The 14,080-nt window shown below is 35.1% G+C and overlaps 1 protein-coding gene across 7 annotated transcripts in view; it reads right to left on the bottom strand.

The window, feature by feature from the left end:
* The window catches only part of Uchl5 (ubiquitin C-terminal hydrolase L5), a 38,838-nt gene that overhangs the window by 13,366 nt on the left and 11,392 nt on the right, over positions 1–14,080 (bottom strand). The window lies entirely within an intron of this gene.

Raw genomic sequence — 14,080 nt, forward strand, 5'->3', positions numbered from 1 at the left:
GTGAAAACCAATCCAGTTAAAGTAACAAGACCAATCATCCTAACCTAAAACACAGCTGATTAATCTAACAAAGTTTGTCTTCCCCCTCATTTACTTTCTCCTAACCTTACTTCTATCTACCAAATTCAATCATATTTCAGTATACAGCACAAATTTTAACTCATCCATGTGGCTTTTAGAGAAATTCTGCAACATATCTATGCTCATTTGAATACCCAAGAAGGGTATATATTATCTACATATTTCTTCAATCACTGTCTTTACAGTGTTGTCATCCAGCTGTTACATGTTCATTAAACAAATTATGTGAACCTTACACTCTAGCCAGAAGAGAAAAATTTAGATATCATCTACATGTCAGGTAGTTTCTAGGTACATCACATATGTTAATTTTTTTCATCTTCTCAAAAACCTATGAAGGAGTAATATCCTTATCCTCATTTTATATTTGTGGAAGCTGCGGCATGAAAAGGTCCAAGGGCACACACCTAATCAAAAGACAGTCTGATTCTAGAACTTCTGTACTTAGCCATCACACTAGGGTGGCTCTGTACATATAGCTGGGCTCTCCAATAAGATCATAAATTATTTATGGACAATGGTTTCTTCCACACTCCCTATGGCACATGTAAATACAAAATCATACAGTTAGAAAAGACCTAAAATCTATGAATACTAGGTTTTCATTCGTTAATTTTATTGATATATTTTAGGTATATAATATGCTGACATTCAGTATTGAGAATTTATACCTTTACATAATATATTTTGGTTCTCATTTTTTTCCCTATTCCCCTGTCCTCCCTTTAACCTCTCCACCCCTCCCTATTTACAAAGACTTTGCTTCCATTTTTTCATTTTCTCATATTAATTCTATTCCCTTCTTTCCTTTCCCCTACCCCTCCCACTCCCTCCCTTTTCTTCCTATTTCACATTATTATACCTTTTAGTCCTTATTTACACTTTCAGTTTCTTACACCAGAGAACCTATTCGGTATTTACACATGTGTCTTATTTATTTCACTTAAGAGTATCGCCTCAATGTGCATCCATTTAGCTATAAATGTTTCTAATTTCTCATTCTTTATAGCTGAGTAGTACTCTATTTTATTTTTTAAAAAACACACTTTCTTTATCCAGTCTCCAGTTGATAGGCAGTTGGGCTGTTTCCAAGTTTTAGCTATAACAAACTGTGCTGCTATGAACATGGATGCACATATATCACTGTGGTATGATTCTTTTAATTCTTTTGGGAAGATACCTAGCGAGGGAACAGCTGGGTCAAATGGGACTTCCAATCCTAGTTCTTTGAGGTATCTCCAAACTGATTTCCACAGTGGTTCCACCAGTCCACACTGCCACCAGCAGTGGAGCAGAGTTCCTTTTCCCCACAGCCCCGCCACCATTTGTTATTGGTTGATTTCATGATAGCAGGCATTCTTTCTGGGGTGAGATGGAATCTCAGCATTGTTTTCATCTCCATCTCTCAAATGACCAGCGATGTTGAACATTTTTTCATATGTTTATTTGCTATTTCTACTTCTTTGTCTGAGAAAGTCTGTTCATTTCAGATGCCCATTTTTGGACTGTGAGGTCTGATTTTTTTAAGTTCTTTATATATTCTAGATAGTAGACCTTTACCTGAGGAACAGGTGCTGAAGATTTTTTCCCACATTGTGGGTTGTCTCTTCACTCTGTTGGTGGTTTCTCTTGCTGTGCAGAAGCTTTTTAATAAGAAGAGATCCCTGGGGCCGAGGATTTAGCTCAGTGGTTCCGCTGCCTGCCTCAAAAGTGCAAGGTCCTGAATTTGATCCCCGGTACCAAAAAAAAGAGATCCCACTTGTTGAAACAATTTTTTGAAACATATCTTGATTCCAGTATTATTTTTTAGTACACTGTAATTAAATACCATTTTGTAGTCAGGCTTCCCAATGATGCTAATTAGCAGGCTTGCTGGGATTATCTACTACCCTGCCATAAATGTACAGCTGGCTTGCTGGGATGAATCAACACAGATCTGGGCTATGTCTTTCCATTCTGTCTAACAGTTACAGCAGAGACATGCCCTGAAGTGAACTTTTTTTTCTTTTCTTCTTTTTTTCTTATTTTGTTTGTTTTGCTTTATTGTTTACTCTCATTTTTACATGAGTGTGAACACTGTTTCTAGTTTTCTTGTTGTTGTTCTGTTCTGGTTTCTATTTCTTCCTTCTCTCTTTCCCTCTTATCTTCTTCATCTGTTTCCCAAAGTTCATGTAATCTTACTTTATCCTCCAGCCTTGATTTTAATCTCTTCTACTTCTATTTGGTTTTTCCCCAACCCCTTTTAAATCTTCTCCCCTAAGGATAAAATTGCAATATTGAGGGCATATTTACTATATACAATTTTCTGTTTTGTTTTAGATTTTGTTATATAACCACAAATATAGTTCATATGGTTAAAGGTAGCAAATTAATAATTACCAGTTTATCATTTTCTAGGCTGTCTGATGCTATTGTTATTGCTGATCATACTACTTTACCCAAGGTGACATTAATTTTTCTAATCAGTTGTTCTTCCTGGTATGCCAAGACTAAGACTGCAAACCAGTATTGTTCAAGGGTCATAAACAATACTATAGGCCAGTGCCAAAGAACCAGGGGCTAGGCCAAATAGGCAGCAACTTCTTGTCCCCAATAAACCAAAGAGGCAGGATCCTGCAACAGACTCAAAACCCAAAAGCCAGCTACACCTGGAAGACATTCCTGAGAAGTAGTGATTTCCTTAGGATTCTAAATACTAGCAATAAAGCTACCTTCCATAAGCAATTTACAAGCATCACCCCAGGAATTAAACTACAAAAAAAGAAAAAAGAAAATGAGACACTTAAGCAAGATGTAACTCCAAACCTGTGGCTCATCAAAGGCAAATCTAGGGAACAATGAGGTAGAACAATTTGAAAGCCACTCACCTGCACTCTCTGAAGTGGTAACAGTGAAAATAACAAAGCAGATGAATGAGGCTTTAGAAAAAAATTCAAATCAGAAATCATCTCTGAGATAAGTACAGAGATGGTTGCCATAATGAAAGACATGGTTAGTGACTCTAGAAGAGGAGCTTAGGAAAATGATGAAAACCATGAATGCCCAACACAGGAAAGAAATGGAATCCATGAAACAGATTCAAACAGATATCCAGGAGATTAAAGATTCCATTAAAACTATAATGAATGAGCCAATATGAAGACATAATATCAGACTTATAAGACAGGATTGCAGGTAGAAATCATGAAAAGAAAAATTTCTTAAAAATAACAAGGGACTATGAAAAATCAATCCAACAGCTGCTAGATGATACAAAGAATAACACAAGATTGATTGTAGTCAATGAAAAAACAGGAGATAACACAAATGACATAAAAGACCTCTTCATAGAAGCAAGGGCAGAAAATTTCCCAAGTGTGGAAAAAGAATATGACATGCAATAACTAAGGCACATATAACTCCAATTAGCCATGATCAAAAAAAATCTACACCAAGGCATATAATAATCCAAATTCCAAAAATTCAACACAAGAACGAATATTAAAAGCTGTTAGGGACAAGAAACAAATTGCCTATAAATGAAAGCCCATCAGAATCACAGAATACTTCTCAACACAAGCCCTCGAGTCAAAGAGAGCTTGGAGTAAAACATTTCAATCTCTAAAAGAAAATAATCTCCAACCCAGGCTAATATACCCTGCAAAATGATCTCTCAAAATTGATGGAGGAGTAAGATACTTCCATGACAAAGAACACCTGAAGAAAGTGATGACCACCAAACCAGCACTTCAAAATATTCTGAAGGACATTTTAGACAGAGTTAAAAAAGGTAACTCCATGAACCCCAACAGAATGAATGAACCAGGCAACAAAAGTAATTAAAGAGGGAGAAAAGGAAACCAACAACAGGAAAATAATATGACAAGGATAAGTCAATACATATCAGTTATAACCATCAAGGTATGTGGTCTCAATCCACCAATCAAAAGAAACAGACTGGTAGAATGGATCAAGAAGCAAGATCCAACAATATGCTACATACAAAATACACATTTAATACAAAAAGAAATTCAAAGACTGAAAGTCAAAGGATGGAAAACAATATTCCATGAGACACAAACCCAGAAATAGCTATTCTATTTGCAGACAAAGTGGATTTCAAGCCAAGGCTGATTAAGAGAGACAAAGAAGGTCACTACATCCTTGTAAAGGGAACAATCCAAGAGGAAGATACAAGAATCATAAATATGTATGCAGCAAATAGCAGGGCATCCAACTATATAAAATAAACATTAACAGACATGAAAAATCAAATAAGCACTAATACAAATGTAATGATGGACCCCAATACCTCACTGTCACAAATAGATAGATCAACCAGACAAAAAAATCAACAAAGAAATATCAGTACCAAATCAAACTTCTGTGCAAATGGAATTAGTAGATGTATACAGTGTTCTGCCCCACGTCAGAATACACATTCTTCTCAGGTGCACCCAGAATGTTCTCCAAAACAGATCACAGACTAGCGCATAGGACATGCTTAAGTAAATGCAAAGTAAATGAAATTATCACATGCATATTATTAGACCACAGTGCAATGAAATTGGAAATCAATGGAAAAAGAAGCCACTAAAACTTCATAAACACATACAAATTAACATTCTCCTGAACAACCAAGGGTTAAAGAAGAAATTAGACAGTTTCTACAATTAAACAATAATGCCAATATAACATACTGGAACTCAGGGGATGCAGTGAAAGCAGTCCTACAAGGGAAATTTATAGGGATGAATTCTCATATCAGAAAAACAGAGCGAGCTCAACAAACAACCTAATGTAGAACCTCAAGCTTCTAGAAAAAGAAGAGCAAATCAAGCCCAAAGCTGGTATGAGGGAGGAAATTATAAAGATCAAAGCAGAAATTAATGCAATGGAGACTAAGAAAACAACACAAAGAATCAATGAATTAAAGAGTTGGTTCTTTGAAAGATTAAAGTTGACAAACCCTTAGCCAACCTTATCAAAAAAAAAAAAAAGCAAAGACTCAAATCCATGCAATTAGGAATGAAAGGGTGAAATCACAACAGATCCTGCAGAAATCCAGAAGATTATCAATACCTACTTTGACAACCTGTATTCTATTAAGATGGAAAACACCAAAGAAATGGACAGATTCCTAGATACATATGAATTACCAAAGCTGAATGAGGATGATATAAAAATTCTAAATAAACCAGTATCAGTCAATGAAATTGAACATGTAATTAAAAACCTACCAACAAAGAAGAGCCCAGGCCCTGATGAATTCACTGCTGAATTCTACAAGAAATTCCAAGACCTAATGCTGCTACTCCTCAAACTCTTTAATGAAATTGAAAGGGAAGCAATACTCCCAAATTCAGTCCTAAAAGTAAGCATTACTGATACCAAAACCAGAGAAGGATCCAATAAAAAATTAGAACAACAGGCCAACCTTCCTAATGAACATAGAAGCAAAACTTCTCAAACAGAATGCAGCAAATCATCAAGAAGATTATACACCATGACAAAGTAGGGTTCATCTCAGGGATGCAGGAATGGTTCAACATATGCAAATCTATAAACGTAATTCATCATATTAACAGAGCCAAGGACAAAAACCATATGATTATCTCAACAGATGCAGAAAAAGCATATGTCAAAGTTCAACACTCATGCATAATAAAACCTAACAGAAAATTGGAATAGATGGTCTTTTATCTCAATCTGATAAAAGCCATCTATTACAAACCAAGAGCCAACATCACACTAAATGGACAATAACTGAAAGCTTTCACTCTAAAATCAGGAACAAGACAAGGATATCCTCTGTCACACTCTTATTCAATACAGTTCTGGAAACATTAGCCAGAGCAATTTAGAAATAAAAGGAATAAGGATAGGAAAGGAAGAAGTCAAACTATCATTATTTGCAGAAGACATGATACTCTACATAGAAGACCCAAAAAATTCCACCAAAAGACTCCTAGATTTAATAACCAAATTCAGTTGTGTAGCTAGATACAAAATCAACATTCAAACATTGATAGCATTCCTGTACACAAATAACAAACTCAGTGAGAGAGAAATTACGGAAACAACATCTTTCACAATAGCATCTAAAAAAATTAAATACCTAGGGATCAATCTAACAAAGGAAGTAAAAGACCTTTACATTGAAAACTAAATTACTCTGAAAAAATAGATGGAAGAGAATATCAGAAAATGGAAAGATATACCTCATTCCTGAATAGGCAAAACCAATAAAGTGAAAATGGCCATACTTTCAAAATTTTTATACAGATTTAAGGCAATCCCAATCAAAATACCAATATCTCACAGAATTAGAGAAAATAACCCTAAAATTCATTTGGAACCAGAAGAGAACTAGAATAGCAAAAAGAACTCTGGGCAACAAAAACAAGGCAGGAAGCATCACAAATCCTGACTTGAAATTATACTACAAAGCTACTGTGATTAAAAGCAGCATGGTACTGACAAAAAAAAAACAAACAGAAAACCCAAGGATCAGTGAAACAGATTAGAAGATGTAGAAAGAACTCCAAACACAATCAGCCACCTTATCTTTGACAAAGAAGCCAAACATCTTCACTAGAAGAAAGATAGCCTCTTTAACAAATGGTGCTGGAAAAACGGGCTTTCCACATGCCAAAGATTAAAATTAGACCTATTATCTTTCACCATACACTAAACTAAAATAGAAATGGATCAAAGATCTAAGCATTAAAACAGAAACTTTAAATCTGCTAGGAGATAGAATAGGTAGCACTCTTGAAGACACTGGTGTAGGCAAAGACTTTAGGAACAAAATCCAATCGCACAGAAACTATCACAAAGAACCAACAACTGGGATCTCATCTTATTAAAAAGCTTTTACAACACAAAAGAAACCACCAACAGCATGACAAGACAACCCACAGAGTGGGAAAAATTCTGCCAGCTGTTCCTCAGACAAAGGAAAGTATATAAAGAACTCAAAAAAAAAAAATCAGACCCCCTCAAATTTAAAGACTCAATCCAGATCTGAAATGAACAGACACTTCTCTGATGAAGAAGTAGAAACAGCAAATAAATACATGAAAAAATGTTCAACATCACTGGTCATTCGAGAGATACAAATTGAAACAACCCTGAGATTCCATGTCATTCCAGAAAAAAATGGCTATTATCAAGAAATCAACCAATAACAAATGCTGGCAGAGGTGTGGGGAAAAAAGAACCCTTTTCCACTGTTGATGGGAGTATAGACCAGTGCAACCACTGTGGAAATCAGTGTGGAGATTCCTCAAAAAACTAAAACTAGAGGTTCCATTTGACCCAGCTATTCCCCTTCTTGGTATCTTCCTGAAAGAATTAAAAGCATCATACCACAGTAATATATGCACACACATGTTTATAGCAGCACAGTTTGTAACAGCTTAATATTAGAAACTGCCCAAATGCCCAGCAACTGATGAATGGATAAAGATGTGTCTGCCATAAAGAAGAATAAGCCTGAAACATTTCTAGGCAAATGGATGCACCCTGAGACCATACTCTCAAGTGAAATAAAATGGACACACATGTTTAAATACTGCATTGTTTCTCTGATGTGAGAAAATCAAAGGACCAAATAAGAACCAAAGTGTAAAATGAATATTGGGAAACAGGAAGAAAATGTTCAAATGAAAAGGGGAACAAGGAGGGAAGGAAGGGGGAAAAAAGGGACAAGGAAAAAAAGAATACAAAAAAATGAAAACAGCTTTTGTAAAGAAGGAAGCAGGGTTGAAGGGAGGGGAGTGGAATGGGGAAAAAAAGAAGCAAGATATATCATGTATTAAGTACAAATTCCCTACGGTGAATGTCATCATTATGTATATCTAAAATGTACCAATAAAAAAAAAAAAGACTTGGGGAAAAAAACTTAGGGATAAAAGACTTCTACAAAAAAAATTACAGAACACTGAAGACAGAAAATGAAGACACAAGATGATGAAAAGACCATCCATGTTCATGGACTGGCAGAATTAATACTGTTAAAATGACATTAACCAAAAGCAATCTACGGATTCAATGGATTCCCCATCAAAATCCCAGGGACACATTCTTCACATAACTAGAAAAAAGCAATCCTAAAACTCATATGGAAATTCACTCCTAAAAAACAATCCTAAAATTCATATGAAACTAGAATAAAACAATCCTAAAATCCATACGGAATTCATAACACTGAATGTTTAGCAGTACCCTTTTCCCACTTACATATTGTGTGGTACAATTTTGCTTGCCTATTTTTTTTTTTACAGTGTTTTATACTTTACAAAACACTTTATTAGCATAAAAGCCCCAAATTAGCCAAGCAATCCTATGAAAAAAAGAGCAGGGATGGAGGCATCACACTACATGATTCCAAATTATACTACAAAATCATAACAAAAATAGCAAGGCATTAATTTAAAAAATTAATACACATACAGACCAATGAAGTAGAATAAAGGAAACAAATAAAGACACAACTACAGCCATTTGATTCTGGACAAAGGAACCAAACATATATACTGGAAAAATGACAGTGTTTTTAACAAATGGTAGTGTGTGTGTCATCAAAGATTATTGAAGTTTTATTCTGTGTATTTTAAATGCATTTTTTAAGAAAAAAAGAAAACCACAGGCATCATCGACATACCTTCTTCCTCCATTCTCACATCCAACCCATTACATACTAAAGGTGCTAACTCTTTTACTTTCTAAGTATTACTATATCCAAAGCGGTTCATGATCTATATCCACTTCCAGGCTGTTATTTACCTGCACATGGACTTCTGCAAAAGCCTCCTATTGAGATCTACTCCTATATCTCATACCACTTTTCAAATGGATTCCCCACACTGGAGCCAAAGAAATTTCTTCTAAATGAAAATCTGATCATAATGCACTTCTAAAAATATGTCCACAACCTTCTATTAATCATAGAATACAGACAGAAGTCTCAATAGGCCTAAAATACAGCACATGATCTGACCTCCGTCAGCTGATACTTGTTCTCCAATACCCATTTTGGCCTTCTTAGATAAGATTAGACTACCTCTATTTTATCTGGGCCCATGGCCACCTAGAAAGAAAGCTTTCCTAGTATCCTCTGCTGATAACTCAAGTTACTGAGCTTTGGTGCAAGAGAAGTAAGCACACGCCATGGGAATATTCTAGAAAATTTCCATAAATGTTTATAGAATGTGCTTTCTCTGCTGTCTGGAATATGGAATTGAGCTAGAATAGTTGAAACTCCAACAATCAACTCAAATCATGAGCAACCCTTGGAATAGAAGACATACACAAAGGAAAAACTGAAGACAGCAACTTTGACCATTTTTGGACATGCTAGGAAAAAAAACTACTTCTTGTAAACCATTGCTTTTCTAAACTTAACTATACTTAAGTAATATATATTCCCTATTCAGCTTTTTATTTCATGACATCTCCCTGGTGCTCTCCACACACCAGTTTCAGTGGCCTTCTTGTAGTATCTTTTATTAAACTAACTTCCTTTCGCCATGAAGCTGTAGTTAATCTGGAATGTTCCTCAACCTATCTCCCTTAGTTTTAATACCTCTTAACCTTTAGATTTCAGCTGAACTATCACTTTCTAAGAGCTTTCTCAGATTTCCCCAACAAGGTCAAGTTCCATTTTTATGAGTACAACTAAGAATTTAACCTTGCCCCCAAAAAGTATGTCCCCTTGACCTCTGGTAGAGCTTGAAAAGTCATGCCTGAGAAAAAAAGTCTTTGTTATCTTGGACCTCTGTGCCACCCTGATAGCCTAGTAGTGTGACTTGGGGTAGAGTAACTGGGGCAAAATTATCAGCTCAATATCCTATAGAGCTAATGACAGGTCAGACACGAGTGGTCAATCAGTTCTACATGACTGGAGCCCATCAAAAACTCAGACTGCCAGAGTCAGTTGAAGTTCTCCGGATGGGCAATATTCTGCATTATTATCAGACAACAATGCCAGAGAAGTCCGGCTCTTCTGTGGCACCACTAGGAGGAGACAACTGAAAGTTCCACACACAGAACTTTCCTGGATTCTGCCCCACATATCTTTTCCCTTGACTGATTTTAATCTATATCCTTGTGCTATAGTAAGCTATAACTGTTGAGTATAACAACTTTCAATGAAGTCTGTGAATCTTTCTAGTGAACTACAGATCCTGGGGAGATGAGTCTTGTGAACTTCTCAAATACTCCACTGCTGTTAGGATGAGCACAGTCTCAGGAACCCAAAACTCAAACATCAGTGATCAAAATTAGGATCATCTTATGGATTGTTCCAAAACTTTGAAACATAGTTCTCATTTCATTTCATGCAGCACTTACACTCACTGTAATTTTGCATTATTTAGTACTATCAATATTCTCCACTAAACTCTAAGTACACTTGAGGGCAGGAATCATGACAATTTTTCATTTTCTAAGCACCTGACATAGTATGTGGCATACTGTAAGTACTCAATCATCCTTTTCTGAATGACTAAACAGATGTAGTCAGACAAACCTAGCACCACTGCAGCATGATCTTAAGCAAGTAAATCACAATACCTTAGCATTTTTATCAGTGAAATGGTAACAAGACAATAATGTGTAATAGAAAAACATTATCAAAGGGTCTTTGTGGATCCTTATATACAAATTGCAATTACAAGGATATAATTTGTGTGTGTGTATACATTGTTTTTGTGATGCTGAGTATTAACACAGGTCTCACACATGCTAGATAAGTACTGTAGCACTGAGTTATACCTCCAGATCTTGATGTTTCTTTAGTCAATGACACACACACACATACACACACACACACACACACATATATACTCCAAGTACAGCATATGATTACAATAAGATGGCCATCAACCTAAGTTGATACAACTCCACATATAAATACTGGTACTATACATTTACATTTACATTGTTAATATTATACATTTAATCTATACAATCTTATAACAAATAAATTTAATTTTTTAAAACTTCTGAAAATACTCCTTAGAGACCAGACACTCTGGATTGGAAATCATTATTATAAGGCCTTGAAAGCCTAAAACCAAGAATTACATATTACATAATATATACTGTAAGCATCAAAGGATAGGCTCATAGAAGGCATACACTTAAAAAACTGAGAGGTTTTATTTGGGAACTACTGATCTCAGTTATTAATAAAAACGGTTACTCTCATACAACACGAAAATGATATTACTGGGGAATTAGTAATTTGACAATAATGGCAGCAGGAAAAGATAATAAAAATAAAACATTAAATTGCAGTAAAGATGGAAGTATAACACAGACATAGAAAAATATCAAAGGACTCCAGAAATCACAAATTCATACTCTAGTATCACTTCTTTTTCTTTATAGAGTACTTTTTGGGGGGAAGTTGTTTGAGACACAGTCTTGCTATGTGGTTTAGGATGGTCTTGAAATCACTATCTTGCCCAGGCTGGCCTCAAACTCACATTGATCCTCTTACCTTAGCCTCCTAAATGCTGGGATTACAGGTGTGCATGACCACACCAAGCTTATAGAGTACTTTCTTAAACCTTAAAAATATCTAGACCTCTACAAATCAGATATCCTTTGTGTCTTAATGCCAGTGACTTCCAGAGTTCTTTAATTATAATAGTCTTAAAGACAAATAGTTCAATCTGCATTTATTGGGTACCTATTACGTGTCAAGGATAGTATATAAAAACAAAATTCCTGACTCCCAGGTTTACCATCTAATGAGGAAGAAATACAACTAAATACACAGACACATGCACCCAAAGAAATAAGAATTTACCAGTGGTTATCTCTAGAGCAAGGACTATAAACTTTTATTTTCTACATCATACATTCTGAATTGCTTACATTTTGTATAATGAACACATACTCTACTTGTTGATTAAATTAATTAAGTCAAACTACTAAAAGCAGAGACAGGTATGGGATTGCTAGGGTATTCACTTTCACAACTATGTGTGTCTGTAATGTAAATACTCCTACCAGAAAACGAAAGGTAAGTACTTTCTTTTTTGGTATTTTTGTTGTAGTTTTGGTTTGGTTTTTCCTAAGACAGGATCCTCATCAGATGTTCCAATCTGGCCTTGCAAGAACTTGCGATGCAACCCAGACTGACCTTAAACTCATAATCCTCCTGCCTTAGCCTCCTAAATGTTGGGATTACAGCCATGCGCCACTATACCCAGTTACAAATGGTACACTTTAACTCATAAATAAAACTATATTTTTCTTTTAAGTAAAAATGATAAAGTTCTAATTTCTCTAAAAATACTCAATTCAGAAAAGTCATAGGAAAATGGAAACAATAAGATAAGAGAAAAAAGAAAAATAAATGACTAAGTCAAACAGAAAAGGCCTGACCTAATGGTAGCATTGCAAGTAAATAGTTTTATTTTTCCACTTTTCTAAAGGTTAAGAAAACTATTCTGAGCCATTTTTGGTATTGCAGAAATGAATGCAGTTTTTAAACAAATGCAATCGTATTGACCTTGGATTTTAAATATTAATCAAACTAATTAAGCAAATTAATTGTTCGCTTTTTCAGTGTTTCTAAACAATGGGCCAGATATATGAAGGCATTTAATAATGTGAGTTAAACTTTATTTTTTTGCTCATTGTATACAATGAAAGAACAGTTCTCAAAGTGCAATCCATGAATACCTAAGGTCCTTTCCAAAGTGTCTGTAAGCTCAATTATTTTCATCATAATTCTAAGAAAGCTTTTACATTTTTCCTCATTTTCCCATTTGCACTGATGGTATAAACGCGAAGGTGTGTAAAAGTACTAGTACGTACTGTATTTTAGTGTCAATCCAAATAGTGCCACAATTGATTCACTGACATGTAGTTAAAAAAAAATAAAATGAACAAAGAGCCAGTTTTCCTGAAGAATGTCTTTAATAAAACAGTAAGTTATTTTTATTAAATTTTATTCCTACAGTACAAGTCTTTAATATTCTCTAAAATGAAACAGGAAGTACAAATAAAGAACTACTGCTGTATACCAAAGTATGCTAGTTATCTCCAGGAAAGGCACTCAGTTTGAGTTGTCAGCTAAATTGTCACTTTTTTTTTTTGAACAACATTTTTACTTGAAAGAACATGAATGACAAATGTGGTTTTTGGGGCAGAGGAGCAGAGGCCCCCAGCGCGGAGTAGCTGGGCCTTTCGGGCTGCCATACCAAGGCCCCCAGCACAGAGGAGCAGAGGCACCCAGCAATGAGTAGGTAAGCCTTTTGGGGCATGATATATGTGCACCCATGTTCATAGCAGCACAATTTGTAATAGCCAAAACTTGGAAGCAGCCCAAATGCCCATCAACTAGAGACTGGATAAAGAAGATATGGTTTTTTTTATAAAATGGAGTACTACACAGCCATAAAAAATGAGAAATCAGAGACATTTATAGCTAAACGGATACACATTGAGGCAATACTCTTAAGTGAAATAAATAGGACACACATGTGTCCTAAAATAAATAATGAATAGTTTCTCTGGTGTGAGAAAATGAAAGTGTAAATAAGGACTAAAAGGCAAAATAGATAATGTGAAATAGGAAGAAAAGGGGCAAAGGGGAAGTGGGAGGGGTAGGGGAAAGGAAAGAAGGGAATGGAATCAATATGAGAAAATGAAAAACTGGAAACAAAGTCTTTGTAAACAGGGAGGGATGTAGGGGTTGAAGGGAGGCTAGGGGAAGGGGGAAAAAATAAGAACCAAGAGAGATTATACAAAGGTCCAAATTTCCAATGATGAATGTAACTGTATTGTATACCTAAAATGTACCAATAAAATCAATAATAATTAAAAAAGTATGGTCTTCCATCAAGGATATCTTGCAGATATTTTCTTAAAATGACTTGGAGGAAAATATCTGATATTTGTTATTGATAAAATTTGAACTTTCAAGTAAAAATTAGAATTTTATAAAACTTGGATCAAACACTGTGAACTAAAAAATTTCATATTTAATGACTTTCCT

Source organism: Heterocephalus glaber, unplaced genomic scaffold (genome assembly GCF_053883595.1).
Source record: "Heterocephalus glaber isolate CG9 unplaced genomic scaffold, H.glaber_assembly_v1.0 deba00001600, whole genome shotgun sequence".
NCBI lineage: Eukaryota > Metazoa > Chordata > Mammalia > Rodentia > Bathyergidae > Heterocephalus > Heterocephalus glaber.